Raw genomic sequence first — 17,691 nt, 5'->3', positions numbered from 1 at the left:
TCGGGATACCGGACCGGTCACGGACTCGGGATACCGGACCGGTCACGGACTCGGGATACCGGACCGGTCACGGACTCGGGATACCGGACCGGTCACGGACTCGGGATACCGGACCGGTCACGGACTCGGGATACCGGACCGGTCACGGACTCGGGATACCGGACCGGTCACGGACTCGGGATACCGGACCGGTCACGGACTCGGGATACCGGACCGGTCACGGACTCGGGATACCGGACCGGTCACGGACTCGGGATACCGGACCGGTCACGGACTCGGGATACCGGACCGGTCACGGACTCGGGATACCGGACCGGTCACGGACTCGGGATACCGGACCGGTCACGGACTCGGGATACCGGACCGGTCACGGACTCGGGATACCGGACCGGTCACGGACTCGGGATACCGGACCGGTCACGGACTCGGGATACCGGACCGGTCACGGACTCGGGATACCGGACCGGTCACGGACTCGGGATACCGGACCGGTCACGGACTCGGGATACCGGACCGGTCACGGACTCGGGATACCGGACCGGTCACGGACTCGGGATACCGGACCGGTCACGGACTCGGGATACCGGACCGGTCACGGACTCGGGATACCGGACCGGTCACGGACTCGGGATACCGGACCGGTCACGGACTCGGGATACCGGACCGGTCACGGACTCGGGATACCGGACCGGTCACGGACTCGGGATACCGGACCGGTCACGGACTCGGGATACCGGTCACGGACTCGGGATACCGGTCACGGACTCGGGATACCGGTCACGGACTCGGGATACCGGTCACGGACTCGGGATACCGGTCACGGACTCGGGATACCGGTCACGGACTCGGGATACCGGTCACGGACTCGGGATACCGGACCGGTCACGGACTCGGGATACCGGACCGGTCACGGACTCGGGATACCGGACCGGTCACGGACTCGGGATACCGGACCGGTCACGGACTCGGGATACCGGACCGGTCACGGACTCGGGATACCGGACCGGTCACGGACTCGGGATACCGGACCGGTCACGGACTCGGGATACCGGACCGGTCACGGACTCGGGATACCGGACCGGTCACGGACTCGGGATACCGGACCGGTCACGGACTCGGGATACCGGACCGGTCACGGACTCGGGATACCGGACCGGTCACGGACTCGGGATACCGGACCGGTCACGGACTCGGGATACCGGACCGGTCACGGACTCGGGAAACAGAATACGGTACCTTTGCAGGCTAACACTAGGTTAGTAAGAACATTGCTCAGGCACTTGGGAGATGAAGGTGCCTTAAGTAGTCCTGGGAAGCCGCAGGGGTTGTTGGGTAGCTTTTGAATTTAGTGCGCACTGGCCCTTTAAGAGGTGGCAGGAGCACGTGCGTATTCGGGATCCGGCGGCCGTGAGCCACAGAAGACCACTATCAACGTGCGAAGTACGAGACCCGGCGGTGAGGACCGCTGTCAGATGTGGGGCCCCCCCGCTGGCGTTACAGTACCTCCCCTTACGCCTCTTTTTCTGTGGGTCCATAGCGTAGGAGGAACTTCTTGATGAGAGCTGCAGCATTAATGTTCTCTTCAGGCTCCCAAGATCTCTCCTCAGGACCAAAGCACCTCCTTGACTTTAAAGACATCAGCTGAACCCCTGGGGGCAGTAGTAGAATTAGAGGACTTGCTGCACCAGTTGAGGATCACAGGCTTCAGGACACTTAGGACACTAGATTAATCTGTTTCAAGACTTTGAAGGGTGCAAATTTTTAGGAGGGAATTTTCAGGCGTATGTTCTTAGAAGATAACCAGAGACCCTGCTGGTAAACCCAAGACTGCTATTCAGGTCATGCAAGACGATATGTGAGATTTCCGACTACGCCAAGATCAGCTATTGCAGTCAGTTAACACCTTAGCCAATTGCCTGGACATTGCTCCTGTTACACCCCTGGCAACCTGACAAGCTGCTGGTCCATCTACTCCTCAGCCAGCCATAGTTCCAGACAGCTCTGGAGCCGGAATTTCTTTGCCACTTCCACCCCATTACGATGGCGAAGCGAAAACCTGTCGCGGCTTTCTCAACCAATGCAAAATACATTTCAAATTACATGCTCATCTGTTTCAGTAAGATCAGACCAAAGTAGACTTCATTGTTTCCCTGTTGTCTGACAAGGCCCTGGCATGGGCGAATCCTATCTGGGAACGTGAGAGACCAGAATCTTCAAATCTGCAACTTTTCATACACTCTTCACGCTGTGTTCGAGGAATCTGGCCGTACTTAATCAGCCACTGCTTTACCTGTCACTTCGCCAAGGAGGTTCGACGGTAGGAGAGTATGCCATACAATTCTGTACTTTGGCAGCAGAGCTCGCTTGGATGTCTATGCGAGTCCTTGGTGGCAACCGTCTGGCAGGGATTAGCCAGTAGAGTCATGGATTAACTGGCAGGTCGTGATCTACCTTCTTCTCTGGATGCCCTGATTCTTCTGGCTACACACAGATCTTAGGTTCCGAGAGAATGTACTATAGACTGGCACCTAATTTTCAGGGACCCCTGTTAACTCCTATTGCTACAAGCTCTAAAAAGCTTATGCAGGTTGATCTGGTCAGATAATCAGACCAAGAGCGAAAGCATAGACATTCCGCTAATCTCTGACGCACGCAATGACCCTTTCTTCAACATTCAGAGTCCTCAGAAGCCAGGAAACTCCAGCACCCTAGGGTTGATAGGCGAGTCTACCCTAGGTGAATCTATGTCCTCTGCAAAACTTTCTACTAGAATTTCTACTACAGTCCACAGGTGAAGCATCTCAGCCTGTTCCCACTTATCTGGATTCTGAAACAGCCGGAATATTTATACATTAATCATTACTGGATCGTCTCCATTGCCTACGACTCCACTAAAGAAACCCCTAGCAGTGGCTTCGGTGAATGGACATCCGCTGCTGGATCCAATTATCTCCACTACCGAACCATTGAAATTACAAGTGGGAGCTCTACGCACTGAACTGAGTCTTCTTTGTTCTTCATGAAGCTATTAATCCAATCCTGATGTGACTTCCCGGCTTCGTAAACATGCTCAGATTCTTGACTGGAATTCCAGAGAAATCCTCCAGTGGGGACGTCTGAGTCTACATAATTGTTTGTTTGTACCAGGTTCATCCTGCGACCTCTTGTACTTCAGTCTCTTCCTGGTCTGCCTCCACAGTATGCTTTTTATGCTGACCTATTTAACAAGGAGGAGGCTGAGACTCTGCATCTGCGTCGTCCTTACGATTGTCCAGTGCAGTTGCCCCCTGGGACTTCATCTCCTCGAGGACGAGTATGTCCTCTCTCTGCCTGAGAACCAAGCCATGTCGGCATACGTCAAGCAGAAACTCTAGGTTCATTAGAAAGTCTTACTTCTCCTGCCGGAGCCGGTTTCTTCTTTGTCGGGAAAAATCCTTCCAGCCTTGTATCGAGTTTCGTATTTAAATCACTGTCAAGAAGTACCCCTTACCGCTAATCTCAGAGCTCTTCGGCACAAATATGTGGGTCCCAGATTTTTACAAAGCTGGATCTACCCGGGGCTGATAACTTGATCCGTATCCGTAAAGGTAATGAGTGGAAAACCACATTTAACACCAAAGACGGTCACTACAAATATCTTGTGATGGCCATTGGACTGTGTAATGATCCAGCAGTGTTCCAGGAATTAGAGAACGACATATTCTGGTATCTACTGTATGTCTGTGTGGTGGTGTAACTGGGCGATATCTTGACCTACTCACCAGATCAGACTACTCACCTGTTCGCCCAGTCCCGTCACTGTTAAGGGGGAATAATCTCCAAGACAAGTTAGAAAAGTGTATAATCCGTCTTAGATTGACCCCGTCCTCCAGGCTTTTGTGCTATACAAAGATTTTTGGGAATGAATGTAGAGAAGAATTGATCCAGCGCTGATGGTAAGTTAAAAGGGAAACCGGAGTCCCATGTTTATTGGAGAAAAAAGCATAAAACAGAAGGGAGACGCAGTCCCAAGGTGTGAGTAGTCAGGGCTTGAACCTGAGCCTACGCGTTTCGATCGCAGTCTGCGATCTTAGTCATGGCAAATGACTGACTGCGATCGAAACGCGTAGGCTCAGGTTCAAGCCCTGACTACTCACACCTTGGGACTGCGTCTCCCTTCTGTTTTATGCTTTTTTCTCCAATAAACATGGGACTCCGGTTTCCCTTTTAACTTACCATCAGCGCTGGATCAATTCTTCTCTACATTCATTGCCTTACACCGCGGGCCGTCGCGGGGATCCGACTGACGCTGTCTGGAGACGCACACTGGTGAGCTGGAGGTTCTCTCCCTTTCTTCATTTCAAAGATTTTTGGGCTTTGCAAATTTCTGTCGCCAGTTCATCCCAAACTTCTCATCACTCACCGCTCCTATCTCTAGCATTCACCCCCTTTTTGGTGAGGGCAAAGATTGGACCCCTGGAGCAGAATCTGCATTCACTAATCCCAAGAGGGCCCCCACTTCTACCTCAGTTCTTCACCATCCTGATGTGTCTTGGCAGTTCTCATTGGAGGTTGACGCCTCTTCAAATGGTGCTGGAGCAGTACTCTTTCAAAAAAGCTCCAAAGGTAAAGCGGTTTCCTATGGCTTCTTCTCAAAACTCTTCTCTACAGCCAAAAGGAACTACTCCCTTGGAGACCGTGAGCTACTTGCCATCAAATTGGCCTTAGAGTGGAGGCATTTGCTAAAGGGTTCTGCTCAACCAATTGTCATCTACATTTATCACAAGAATCTCACTTAGTTACAGTCTGCACAATGTCTGAACCCACGTCAAGCCTGATGGTCACATTTTTGGCAGATTCAAATTCTTTTATTTTTTTTATTTTATTTTTTTATTTTTTTTTAAATTCTTTATTTTGTTGTCCCAAGAGGTCCATTTTGTAACATAAAGGGTACATAAAACAAGGCAATGTACATTTAGAATACATAATCCGACAGCAAATGTACAAAAAGCATAAATACATTGTTATACATCAGTGTACTGATTGAAAAAGAGAGGATAATGATATGGGATCTCGAATCTCCAAAGTGAGGCTGGAGCGGAGTTCCTAATCTTGGGAATGAAGAAGGAAAGTGAAAGCGGAAAGGAAAAGGGGAGGAGACCCTCCACAGCATCCCAAAGGCTGAGGTGCTATTCCGGCTGACTAAAGGAATGCGGCTCTCGTATGATGTCTTTATAGGAGTCCGAATCCTGAAAAACTATCCATAGGGTCCAAGTTTGACAAAACCTGGAGCTTGAGTCGTGAATAACGGATGTCAAGTCCTCCATATGCATGATGTCGTTAACCTGTGAAACCCAGAGGGATAGCGTGGGGGGAGATGGATCTTTCCACCGTAGCGGGATGCAATGACATGCTGCCATCACTAGAAAGTGAAGCAGAGAACGCTTATACTTGTTCGCTGGAATGTCGCAGTGATGAAGAAGGAAGAAAGCCGCATCCAAAGTTGTACTTGTATCTGTGACTTCAATTATCACCCGTTTTATGCCTTCCCAAAATGGGGTAAGGAGGGGACATGACCAGAAGGTGTGAAGGAGGGTACCAATGTCTTGCCCACATCTCCAACACATAGGGGATGCTGTGGGGAAGATGCTATGTAGGCGGGCTGGGGTCCTATACCAGCGCGAGAGTAGCTTGAAGCTTGCCTCTTGGTATCTTGAACAGATGGAAGTTTTTTGAGCCATAAGGAGTATACGCTGCCCTTGGGTGAGAGAGAAGGATATCTCCAGATCCTCTTCCCATTTTGAAATGTATGCAGGGGTGGGCATATCTGGGGGTCCATGAGAATTTTGCAGATTGCGGACAATGTATGTCTAACCAAATCAGAGCCTGTACAGAGGGTCTCTAGTGGGGTCTTGACCACTTGGTAAGACGTAGGAGCTGAGATAGAGGTTAAAAAGTGTCGTAGTTGCAGAGAACGCCAGTGTCCCAACGGAGGCAGATCAGGAATCTGGGCCAGATCCACAACAGAAAGCCATTCACCGTCTGTCAAGAACCGATCTGCACGATACCATCCCGAGGATTGCCATATACGGAAAATTGGGTCCGTCAAGCTAATAGGAAAGGATGGATTGCCCAGTATCGGAAACATTGAGGAAGGGAGTGGCAAGCAAGATGTCCTTACCGAAGGGAGAGAGCAGCACACTAGTGTTGGGCCTATAGTAGGGTGATGGTGGAGATGTCTGAGTTGGCTACGGTGTAGCCACGGAAGAGCCGATAATGGAATAGAGTAGAAACTCTGCTCCAGAATCACCCAAGACTTAAAGGTCGCATGTCTGCACCAATCAACTACCCGAGCAAGATGAGATGCAATGTAGTAGGTGCGGACGTCAGGAAGTTCTAGCCCTCCCGATGCCCTGGATCGACACAATAGTGTGCAGGAAAGTCGCGGAGTCTTACCATTCCAAACAAACGCAATCTGAAGAGAGTTGACCATTTTAAAGAACTGTGTTGGGATGGCTATGGGAAGGGTCTGAAATAGATATAGTAGCCTGGGAATTGCATTCATTTTGAAGATGGTACAACGGCCCATCCATGTAAAGGTGCCTTTGGACCATCTGGCGCAATCTGCCTTAAGTTCAGCAAGGAGTGGGGGAAAAGTTAATTGAAAGAGATCTCTCAGGTCTGCTGATGGGCGAACCCTGAGATATTTCAGAGCTGTCGGAGTCCATTTAAAACTGAAAGATTGTTTCAGGGCCGCGGAAAGATGGGGTGAGAGAGAAACGTTCAGGGCTTCGGACTTTGAGAAATTAATTTTAAAATTGGATAAACTTGAAAAGCGTTGGAATTCCCGTATGAGATTAGGAAGGGAGACAGTTGGATTGGTCAGAAAAAAAAGCAGATAGTCTGCGTAAGCAGCCACCTTGTTAGCTGAGGTATTCGTTTCTAGTCCCTTCACATCAGGGTTCGCACGTATATGGCATAAAAAGGGCTCTAGTGTCAGTACAAAGATCAAGGGTGAGAGGGGGCAGCCCTGTCTGGTGCCATTGTGTATAGCAAATTCCTCTGAGAGAAGTCCATTTACTCGAACTCTGGCAGATGGGCATGAGTAGAGGGACATTATCCAGCCCATCATATGGAATCCAAGGCCAAGACGTGAGACGGTTTCTTCCATAAAGGTCCAATTGACTCTATAAAACGCTTTTTCCGCGTCCGTAGATTAAAGCATAAGGGGTACATTGGAGATTTTGGCCTTGTGGATAAGATTGATGGCTCTAGTTGTATTGTCACGTGCCTCTCTACCTGCCATGAACCCTGCCTGGTCCGTATGCACAACTCCTCCAATCAATGGTGCAAGACGATCCGCCAGAATCTTGGCAAATAATTTGATATCCGTATTGAGGAGGGATATAGGTCTGTAGCTGGCACATTGTGTAGGGTCTTTCCCAGGCTTGGGGATCACCGTGATATTAGCCCTAAGGGCTTCGGGAGGGATGGGGGAGGAGGCAGAGTAGGAATTGAAGGAGGCTAGGAAATGTGGTCCTAGGGCCGTCAGAAACTTTTTATAATATTGGATTGTGAATCCATCTGGGCCAGGTGCCTTGCCTGTTCGGGAATGTTTTAAAGCGTATGAGAGTTCTTGTGTAGTAAGTGGTTCTTCCAGGCTAGTGATGTTGTCTTCCGATAGGGCGGGTAGACCAGAATCTGCGATGTATTTAGAGATATTTGACCTGAATTCACGGGATGCCACAGACGGATTAGTAGAGTCGTATTATACAGGGCAGCGTAGAAATCCCGGAATGCGGAGGCTATGTCCAACGGCATACGAAGCCGTGTTTGTAAGGGGGATACTATAGAGGGTATATAATTCTGGGTTTGTTGAGTCCGCAAGGCTCTAGACAGAGACCTACTACTTTTGTTGCCATATTCATAATAGTGACGTTTACATTTAGAAAGCGTCGCCTTGGCTCGGGCCATCAATAAGGTACGTAGTTCCTCTCTTTTGTGGAGGAGGGCGATCCTACATTCCGGATCACGGGACCGTTTGTGTGAGATTTCAAGGATCTCAATCTCGGACAGCAAACGGACCGTGGCCACCGCCCGTTCGCTCTTCAGGCGGGCTCCATGTTTGATAAATATACCCCTGATCACGCATTTATGGGCCTCCCAGATAATGCGAGGATTGATGGTCTCAGTGGCATTAGTTGCGAAGTAGTCAGCTATATTGCGTTGAATATCAGCAGTAACAACTGAATCCGGAAGAAACGTTGGGTTCAGTTTCCACTGAGATTGGCGGTATAGAGGGGAATGTAGAGAGAGGGTCAAGGTGACTAAAGCATGATCTGAAAAGCAAATCGAGTCAATGTCGGCAGAGCGTATAGAGTGTAGCGAGTGATGTTTGACGGAAAAAAGATTAATTCTGGAGTATTTGTCGTGTACTGCGGAGTAAAAGGAAAAGTCTCTATCTGCTGGATGTAGGAGCCGCCATGTGTCCACTAATTGGTGTTCGTGAAATGATTTCATAATGCGGCGCAGATGTGCCCTCGAGAATGATGAAGAACCTACGGAAGTGTCTAGCGTGGGATCTAGCGCTACGTTGAAGTCCCCTCCCAGAACAATGGTACCCTCTCCAAACTCCTCCAGAGCATTCAGAAAGCCAACAAGGGCTGTGCTTTGACCGGAGTTGGGTAGATAAAATGAAGCAAAGGTGTATACTTGAGAGTCAATAACACCTTTGATCAAGAGCATCCGTCCCAATTCATCACCGCGAGACCCCTTGAATTCCCAAGGGAGAGATATGGAGATCAAAATGCTTGTCCCCCTGGATTTCGTGTCAGGAGAAAAACTATGGTATGCATTGGGGAACCATGCGTTAGAGAGTTTGAAAGGTTTTTGCTGACATAGGTGCGTCTCTTGGAGGAACGCCACCTGTATATGTTTGCCTTTCAGCAAATTGAAAAGTATGGATCGTTTTCCAGGGCTGTGTAACCCCTTGACATTCAATGAGCCTATTATCAGGTCCGTTTGTGTGTGTTGCGTCATGTCTGCCCTAGGATGCGATGGAGGGGAAGGCGAAGGAAAGGACAAAAAGAGGATAGGTAGGGATAAGAAAGAAAGAGAATGAGACGATACACAAGAAAGAGGCCCGAAGGCCGACTCCTAGAAGGTACAAAAACCTGTAAAGCAAGGTTGTTAAATTTGTGGGGACCTGGAAAACCACGGGGGGGGGGGGGGAGCCCCAGCCCCGGACCGCAAACATAATCATCAAACAGTAAACCATTTCTTGCATCGCCTACCTAGGGGGAGGCGACAGAGGCACAAACATTGATAGAACCGACGTGCATCTCTCAGCTTCTAATAGCCCGAGGCAGGTTTACCTAAATCCTGTGCTAATAGCCGTGACCTCTTATGAACAACCTATAGAGTTGCAGCACCCTTCTGGATAAGTATTAAAGGCTGCTATAACCGTATATCAGACATAAATCCGTCCTCGTAGCTGTTAAGAGGATTTGAAAAATTGGCATGCAACCGATGTATACCCGGCAGACGCCGCATTTTAAAAATACAGGAGATACAGGCTAGAAGAATCATATGAAACTTCCCTTACCCCACGTCGCAATCAACTGTCTAGTATAATGAACCAGCAAGAGGGAGGGAATGATGGAGGTAACAGTAGGCTAAGTGCCTCATGCGCTGCAGGTGCTAACACGCCCTCTAAACATCTTCGGACACTAACCAATTTTATGTCGGTCTATAATTGACACTGAAACTAATACGGTATAATCAGCACGCATTTCCTGAGAGCTAGGTAGATACCTATAGCAGCCACTATATCTATACAAGAAACCTGAGTATCTTATGAAAAAGCTGGGTAAAACATTTGGTTGCAAGAGAACCTTGTTAGGTACCTAGCAAAGCATTAGATGGACAAAATAACATTTGGCGACATTGAGTCCCTTGAAAAACAATGCTTCAGGCGGCCTAGCAAAACAGCGACTAGTAAAAGGATATTCGCGTGAATGTCCTCTTTAGGCCTCAGGCGGGACCCGGTGGGAGAGGTCGATTAACGGAAGATGTGGTGCTCCCGGGATGGATCTGCTTCGGATGGGCTGGCTAGGTCTGTTGAGACGACGACGTTGAGGTTGTTCAATTCTGTCCAGGGCCAACCAGTCCGGAACTGGGAAAGGCTCGATCTGAAGAAAACGGAATAGGCCCTCAAGATCCGAGGAATGGCGCAGGAGGTAGAATCCAGAGTTGTTCTTCACGACAACATGGAACGGGTGTCCCCATCTATAAGTGGCGCCTGCGGACTTGATCTTTTCAAGCAGAGGATGTAGAAGCCATCTCATATAGAGTGTCCGTGGGGAGACATCAGGGTATATAGTAACCGTACTTCCTTCAACTGAGACCGGACCATGTGACCAAGCCCCCCGAATAATTGCATCTTTGTCGGTATAATAGTGGAGGCGACATAGTACGTCGCAAGGAGAAGACAGATCGAGCGGGCCTGGGCGCGAAACTCTGTGAATTCGGTCTAGGAGGAAAGTCGCTTCTGGCGGTCGATTAGTGAGCTTGTTGAATATAATAGAAACTCTAGTCACCAGCTCATCTCGTGGGCCAAGGTCTGGAAGGCCCTTCAGACGTACATTGTTTCTGCGTCCTCTGTTCTCCTGATCATCCAACTGAAGCGCCAAGGATTGTAAATGTGTTCTAGTGTCCGTAGCAGCTCTTTCCAAAGCAGTTACTCTGGAGTCAATAGCAGACACAGTATTTTCAGATGTAAGAGCCCTAGAGTCTATTCTGATCACCTCCTGACGCAGGTCAGCTATATCTTGCTGATGTGCCTGCTCAACCCTGGTCACCAGAGAGTCAAGATCCTGCCGGGTGGGGAGGGCTTGTATCATCTCTCTCAGTAGTTGTAGGTCAGCATGTAAGCCAGATGGGCATATGTGTGTGGTATAATGGCGGGCAAAACTCCCACTGAGGACATGTTGAGGGGAGAGACAGAGCTTACCGCATCCTGGGTGCTGCAGCAGGGAGGAATCGTGTCGGCAGTCGTGACCGCATGTGCTGACTTTAACAGGGGAGCAGGAGGAGAGGGAGCCAAAGTGTCTGTGGCCAGATGTGGCGGCAATGCCTCCGCCATTGCTGCTCGTGGGTCCGCGGCCGTTTGTGAAGAGGAGAGGAAGCGCTCCATGCTTTTACAGCGGCCAGAAGAGCGAGGTAAGGACCGGGAAGTTCCAGGGCAGGTTCCCCTAAGTTTTCCTGGCATCGCCTGCCGGGTTTACCCGGGATAAATGGCTGGTATTCAGCTGCTGGTGCGGAGCTCCCCCAGAAAGCGTGCTCACGGCTCCATAGCTAAGCCACGCCCCGGCAGATTCAAATTCTAACTCCGTTTCCATCCTGCTGACAAAAATGACAAGGCTGATGCACGGTCTCATTCGAGACAGATGACTTTGGAGAGGATACGCAACATATTGGCCCATCCTGTATTATTAGTGTTAACCCTCTACAGATCATACCCCTCTGGGAAAATTTTTGTTCATGACCGCCCTGTGAATACACCCTGAAAACGGCAAGTCTCGGCCGTTAAAAATAAATAAATAAAAGTCCTGTTGTGTGAATGTAGCCTAAGTGGTAAGTGTGAGCTGCTTTTTCATACAGCCCATTGTTACATAAAACTTTGAATTCCATTAATACTACATGTGAGCGCACCATCACTGCGCACAAAAAACATGTGTTGTGTATTTTTCCTGTTGTCTCGTATGTCTCATTGGTTGTATGCAGTGCAAAATATAATCTCATCCATAATAATTGACAGGTTTTTGATGTTTGGCATATTTGCCTCATTTGTGGTTCATTTATAATGTCAAGCATTTCCCCTTTAGATTAGTGTATTTTACACACACTAGGTCAATGAATGCCACCAGATCTTTAAATCTATGTGCTAACCAGGTCTTCAAACAAATACTGTGCAAACATATACCATTAGGTTTGGATGTGTCTTCTGATGACTTCCAGTATATAAAAAAGGTAAACTTTTCTTTTGAAAAGTGTAACAGCCTATGATTTTTAGTACTGTAAAAGATAGTATAAAATAAGTATCCAGGCATAAACTGTTGAATGTATGGCGACTACTGGTACATGTCTCCATAATAAAAAACACGTTTACGGAGGTATATACTTTTATTTCCAGACATATACTTCCTGCTTTATGGCCAAATGTGGTGTGCATAGAGAATAACGCCTTTGCAAGCTCTTGTAGAGCATGTCAGTTGAGTTTTCTTGGTGCTGCCTTATGAAGGGGAGGAGTGCCGCCATGTGGTTGGCACTTTGGGGGCTGTTTTTTGTTGATAAAGCATAAGATGCCCTAATCTAACTGAAGTGTGTGAAATTATTGGATGGAGGCAGCTAAGAGCAGACAATTCCCAAACCGTTCTAATATGTCAAATATTCTGGAAGATAGTAGCCAGTACAAGAGTGCACATAGGTCTCCAACCTTATGTAGAACGGGTGGGTGTGGACAGCAATAACAGTGCTCTGTAGCTTTAGTCAGTAGATGCAAAGCATGGCTGAGTCGGGTGTGGCTTTGACAACCGCTGCTGCCGTCTCAAAACTGCAGGATAAATATGGGTCATCTATTTAGCCAATGGTATGCTGAGTGAGCCATGTGGGTACATTTTGCAGAAAAAAAAACAACTTTAAGACCGGACTTCAATTTAGACCAAGGTTACGGTTTCTTCTGAGCATGGCATTTGGTAGACGTGCAAAAAAATGTGTAGCACTTATTTTCTGCAGCCGATTGAGTGCTAAACAAAAACTTTACGTTATTAGACTCTCTTATAATAACTTACTGTTTGTCTTACAGCTACCTGATGAACCTGAATGTTCCTACAAGGTGTCTGCAACCCAAAAACAGGTTAGAGATTGTTTGCTGTTGCAATAAATAAATAACGTTTTATGGTAAATTAAAGTGACTCCATTTCGAGGACACTCTTTCTGCATTGTAATAGAAATTGAAAAGAAAATGTAAAAGGTGCTTTCTCATTAGTCATTGGGGGGATACAACACCATATATAGGCCCCTTCACCTAGCAGGCTCATACTTCGTAGGAATAGTCTGTTGGCTCTGCCCGGACAGGCAAAACCAATCCCGCACTGGACTTAACAGTTTTAGCCTAGCCACACACAGCACCCCCCATTGTAGATAGCTTCACACAGCACCCCCCTTGTAGATAGCTTCACACACAGCCCCCCCCTTGTAGATAGCGCAACACACAGCCCCTCCCCTTGTAGATGACACCCCTACTTCCCTTGTACTTAGTGCAAACAAAGCGGAGAGTTGTAGCCTACCGCTCTCCGCTCTGCCTGACACGACTCGCCATCAGGAAAATCGCTTTTGACTGGGGTTGGTGACGGCACAGGACTGGACCAGTCCAGTCACCTGACCGGAGTTTCCCTTGACCTCGTGTCAGGTGACTGGATTGGTCCACTCCCGGTCCGGCCAGAATTTTTTCAGATTCCACAGAAGCTGAAAATCTGCCCGGCCGCGACCTACTATTCGTTTGCACTGCGCATGCGCAGTGCAAAGTTCCGGGAGTCTTCAGAATAATCCCGGACGGTGCTTTTTTCTGCCGGACACGAAGGACGACAGAAAAAAACACCCATTTCTGCGAACTGTCTGTAGATTTACGGACGGTTGGCAACCCTGGTCCAGTCCTGTGCCATCACCGTACCCAGTAAAAAGTGATCCTCCGCTGCATGACCTCCTCCTGACGGTGAGTCGTGTCAGGCAGAGCGGAGAGTGGTAGCGGTAGGCTAACCCTATGTTTTTTTTTGTTTTTTTTTCAGGGGTCCATTTTTCCTTGTGATCCATAGGTGTTTCCCTTCCAACTGACACTTAACTAGTCCCTCTCTCTTTTTCTCCATTAACATGTTTTCCTCCCGGGAGGACTACAATCGGCACCTTTTGCAGTAGTGACGCACTATTCTTGCGGTTGCTGCAATAAAAAAATTCCTGTGCGACTAGTCTAGCTCGCCATGCACCCAGTGCCATCAGCCCAAAACAGCCCAGGATAATGAACCCTCCCATGATGTGTGCGCTCCCCATATATGACTGGGCAAAGAACTCATAGATCATAGGGGATTTTTCTGTTCCACGTGCTTGGAGTGGACAACTGGGCTGCAGATTTTCTCAGTCAAAAAAGCTGGGTCAAAAGAATGGTAGCTCCTTCCGGAGATTTTCCAGAAATGGGGCACTCCAGATGTGGATCTCTATGCATCTCGTTTCATCCACAGTTTTCCAGCTTATGTGGCCTCTCGACGTTGATGCCCTGGTCAGTTCTTGGGAAGGGTTCTCTCTTCTGATCTTCCTTTTTCCCCTTCCGCTGCTGGCCAGAGTTCTGAAGTGAGTCAAGGCCGAGTACATTCCGGTAGCTCCAGACTGGCCTTTTCTGGGCATGGTATGCCAACCTAGTCAACCTACTCGCAGATTCACTGTGGCGCCTTCCGCTACAAACTGAACTGCTTTCCCAAGGTCCGCTGTTCAACCCCACTCTACCTCCTCTTCGTTTAGCTGTGTATCTGTTGGAAGCTGAGCTTTTGAAAACCCACAGTATTTCTGAATCTGTCATCCAGATGATGCTCAAGGCCCGGAAAGCACAACACCAAAGCATATCACTACACTCGGAAGCTCTATTTCCATTGGTGTCGGCAACTAGAGATGTCACGATACCAGAACTTTTACTTTGATACCGATACTTCATGTAGTATTGCAATTTTCAATATCAAAATACTTTTTTTTTTTTTGTATATACTCTTTTTATTATAGTAGACCAAAAGGCAATATAAAACATATACATACATACATAAGAAAGACACATCCAATATGCATGGTACAATTAGCACTGTTAGCCAGTGAAAACAAACCGCTCATTATAACATGAAATTTCACATACCATGACATCATCATCAATGTGTAGCAGAAATATAACAATCATGCATGACTACTTATTTCAAGAACACTTATAGAACAAATGAACCCATGAGGCCAAATATTTTATCACAAATAACAGTCACTACGTTTAAATAAATCCCACTCTGTCTCACGATCTTGAGTTTAGTCTATACAGGCTTCAAGTATCAATCTATAATCCTAAATCTTATCTCTGTAGTCCAACCATGATTGCCAAACTTTCAGAAAAGCACTTCTATATTTGTTTTTCCAACCCGCAAGTTCCTCCAGCCGACATATCTGGTGTAGTTTTGACACACGGTGTTCACGTGAAGGGTGCAAAGTCTCTGTCCATTTAGTAGGAATCAGTAATTTAGCTGCTGATATTATAAAAGTGGGGCAATTCCTGGATGAAGGAGAAAAATCCTGAAGAGGCAACCATAGTAAGACCAATTCCCTCGTGAGGGACATTGAAATAGAACACACCTTTCTGCAATCAAGGCCTCAACCTCCCTCCAAAAGCACTGCACCTCCACCATATATGAGAAATGCTACCCACCTCCTTCTCACATCTCCCAACAATTATTTGATGGAGATACTTGAATCTTATATAAATATTCAGATGTTCTATACCACCTTGAGAGTGTCTTATACGAATTTTCCTGCATTCTGACACACCTGGTAAATCCATGCGAATGTCGCAAAATGCTAGATCTCTCCTCAGAAAAGACACACCCTAGTTCCTTCTCCCAAGCTAATATAAACCCTGGAATAGAGACAGATGTGGAAGTGATCTGTTCTTTATATATCCTGGAGAGAGATCGTTTAGGGAACGAGGGTAACAAAGTATAATTCTCTAACCAAGTTGGGTCAGATTTATGTACATCAGTAGATGTCATCCACTTCTGGCATGTAGAAGAAAAGTCCAATACTGGCAGGCTGTTAGGCTGTAAAATATTCAGTTCTCTATGCAGTATCTGCAATGAAGGCAGCTCTGCCGAGTCATAAAGTCTAGCTATCCTTAGTGGAGGTCAGACCAAGTCTCCGGTATGCGAGTACATTTCTTATTTACAAGACAAGGTAGAATTGAAAGAGGCATCCGCAATGAAAACGCATTATCATGTAGGTGCAACGCTGATGAAGCCTGGCAGACCCTGATCAATCCTCTAGTCATATCGCTCTTCACCAAGGATCTAGAAGGTGTTTGTGTCCTCACCCAAAGATAAGAAGCCAGACCCCTACCCAGCAAATAACGTTCTATATCAACATGTGGAAGGGAGACATTGCCATTAACTAATTGTGTCCACCTCCCCAATTGTATGGCCCTATAATAAGTTGGAAGATCCGGCACTGACCTCCCTCCAGCACCTTTTTTCCGGATGAGTTTCGCATATGCGATTCTAGGATGTTTTCTATTCCATAAAAACTCCATTAGTAAGCTTCGAAACCTTGAAAAATAATATTTGGGTATATCAATGGGCAATTCGACATCCGCTTATTTCCCTTGTCCCCATGTGCGTATGTTTTATGTTTAAGTAATTGAAGGGACTTAGCAGAACGTACATTCAGGAGGTTTTTAAGTTCATGTCTGAGGTTTTGTAGTTCTATCCGAACTGCGTCCAACTGCGATAGTTTATGTACATTTTCTGATGAAGAAATTTGGCTTAACACAGCATTTTATTAGTTGCGACCGCTTTTTCTTTACCCTTGACCCCAAGGCAATAAATTCCACCCTGACAAAGGCTTTGTGTGTCTCCCAAAGGATGGGTTACGAAATAAGAGCGTCATTATTAAATGTAAAAAAAACCCTCCAATTTACTCTCTAACGTGTCTACATCTTTAGAATTTTCAAGTAGGGTATTGTTACGTTTCCAATTCCATCCGCGAACAGGTATCTCTTTTAAGATGAACTTAACCATTTCGGACCATGCTCCAGTTTCTGTTATGTTCCCTATTGAAGAGGAACAAACCTGGGGTAGGTACCTCTCGGACATAAACAAATAATCTAAACGTTGATGCGAAGCATGTGGATTAGAATAGAAGGAATAATCCCTCATGGACGGGTGAAGAAGTCTCCTCACATCTATCAACTGCATTTTAGTTAACATAACTTTAAGGCGTCTAAGGGTCTTACGTGCAATATGAGATGCTTTAGAAGAGGAATCCAGATCCGGATCCAATGCCAAATTGAAATCGCCTCCTACCACCACCAAGCCCTCAAAGAAAGTTTCAAGAAGTTGTAATACCTTTACAAACCACTGCACCTGTCTCGCGTTTGGTGCATAAAGATTCACTAATGTAACCTTCACAATCGAAATAGTACCTTTGAGAAATATATAGCCGACCAAGGGGATCAATTTGCGAGGCTTCAAGAACAAAAGGTATAGTATTGCTATAGAAACACCTCTCGATGCAACATGGTAAGTACAGTGGAACCACTTATCGTAAGGCTTAGTCTAGAGCGAGGGGATCTTACTAGTTTTAAAATGTGTCTCCTGTAAGAAGACTAAATCAGCACTCTCGTCTCAACATATTGAGAAATTGACTACGTTTTCGCAGAATATTCAGCCCTTTGACATTAAATGTTAAGACTTTACAAGAAGCCATCAATCAATCTCACAGTGAAACAGGCAGTGTTGCCCAAGCTCGATCACATTACCAACATAAACTATATACACAGATGCTTGTAAATACATCACCTAGGCCACATGAGATGTATAGAAATGAACTTACAAGGGTTACAATATATAGATCCAAACACGG

At 47.1% G+C, this 17,691-nt stretch overlaps 1 protein-coding gene and 1 long non-coding RNA gene across 2 annotated transcripts in view; both read left to right on the top strand.

Moving 5' to 3' along the window:
- Nucleotides 1–17,691, top strand: part of LOC142750375 (uncharacterized) — a 468,269-nt gene that overhangs the window by 116,856 nt on the left and 333,722 nt on the right. The gene's annotated exons all lie outside the window — the stretch shown is intronic.
- LOC142751021 (uncharacterized) overlaps nt 1–17,691 on the top strand; it is a 39,994-nt gene that overhangs the window by 11,049 nt on the left and 11,254 nt on the right. The window contains exon 4 of the long non-coding RNA XR_012882682.1: nt 12,845–12,895. This is a non-coding gene — a long non-coding RNA (uncharacterized LOC142751021). The remainder of the gene's footprint in view (nt 1–12,844; nt 12,896–17,691) is intronic.

This window comes from Rhinoderma darwinii, chromosome 3, assembly GCF_050947455.1.
Source record: "Rhinoderma darwinii isolate aRhiDar2 chromosome 3, aRhiDar2.hap1, whole genome shotgun sequence".
NCBI classification, from domain to species: Eukaryota; Metazoa; Chordata; class Amphibia; order Anura; family Rhinodermatidae; genus Rhinoderma; species Rhinoderma darwinii.
Note: the sequence above shows the minus strand (reverse complement) of the source record. Positions and strands in the feature narration are given on the sequence as shown.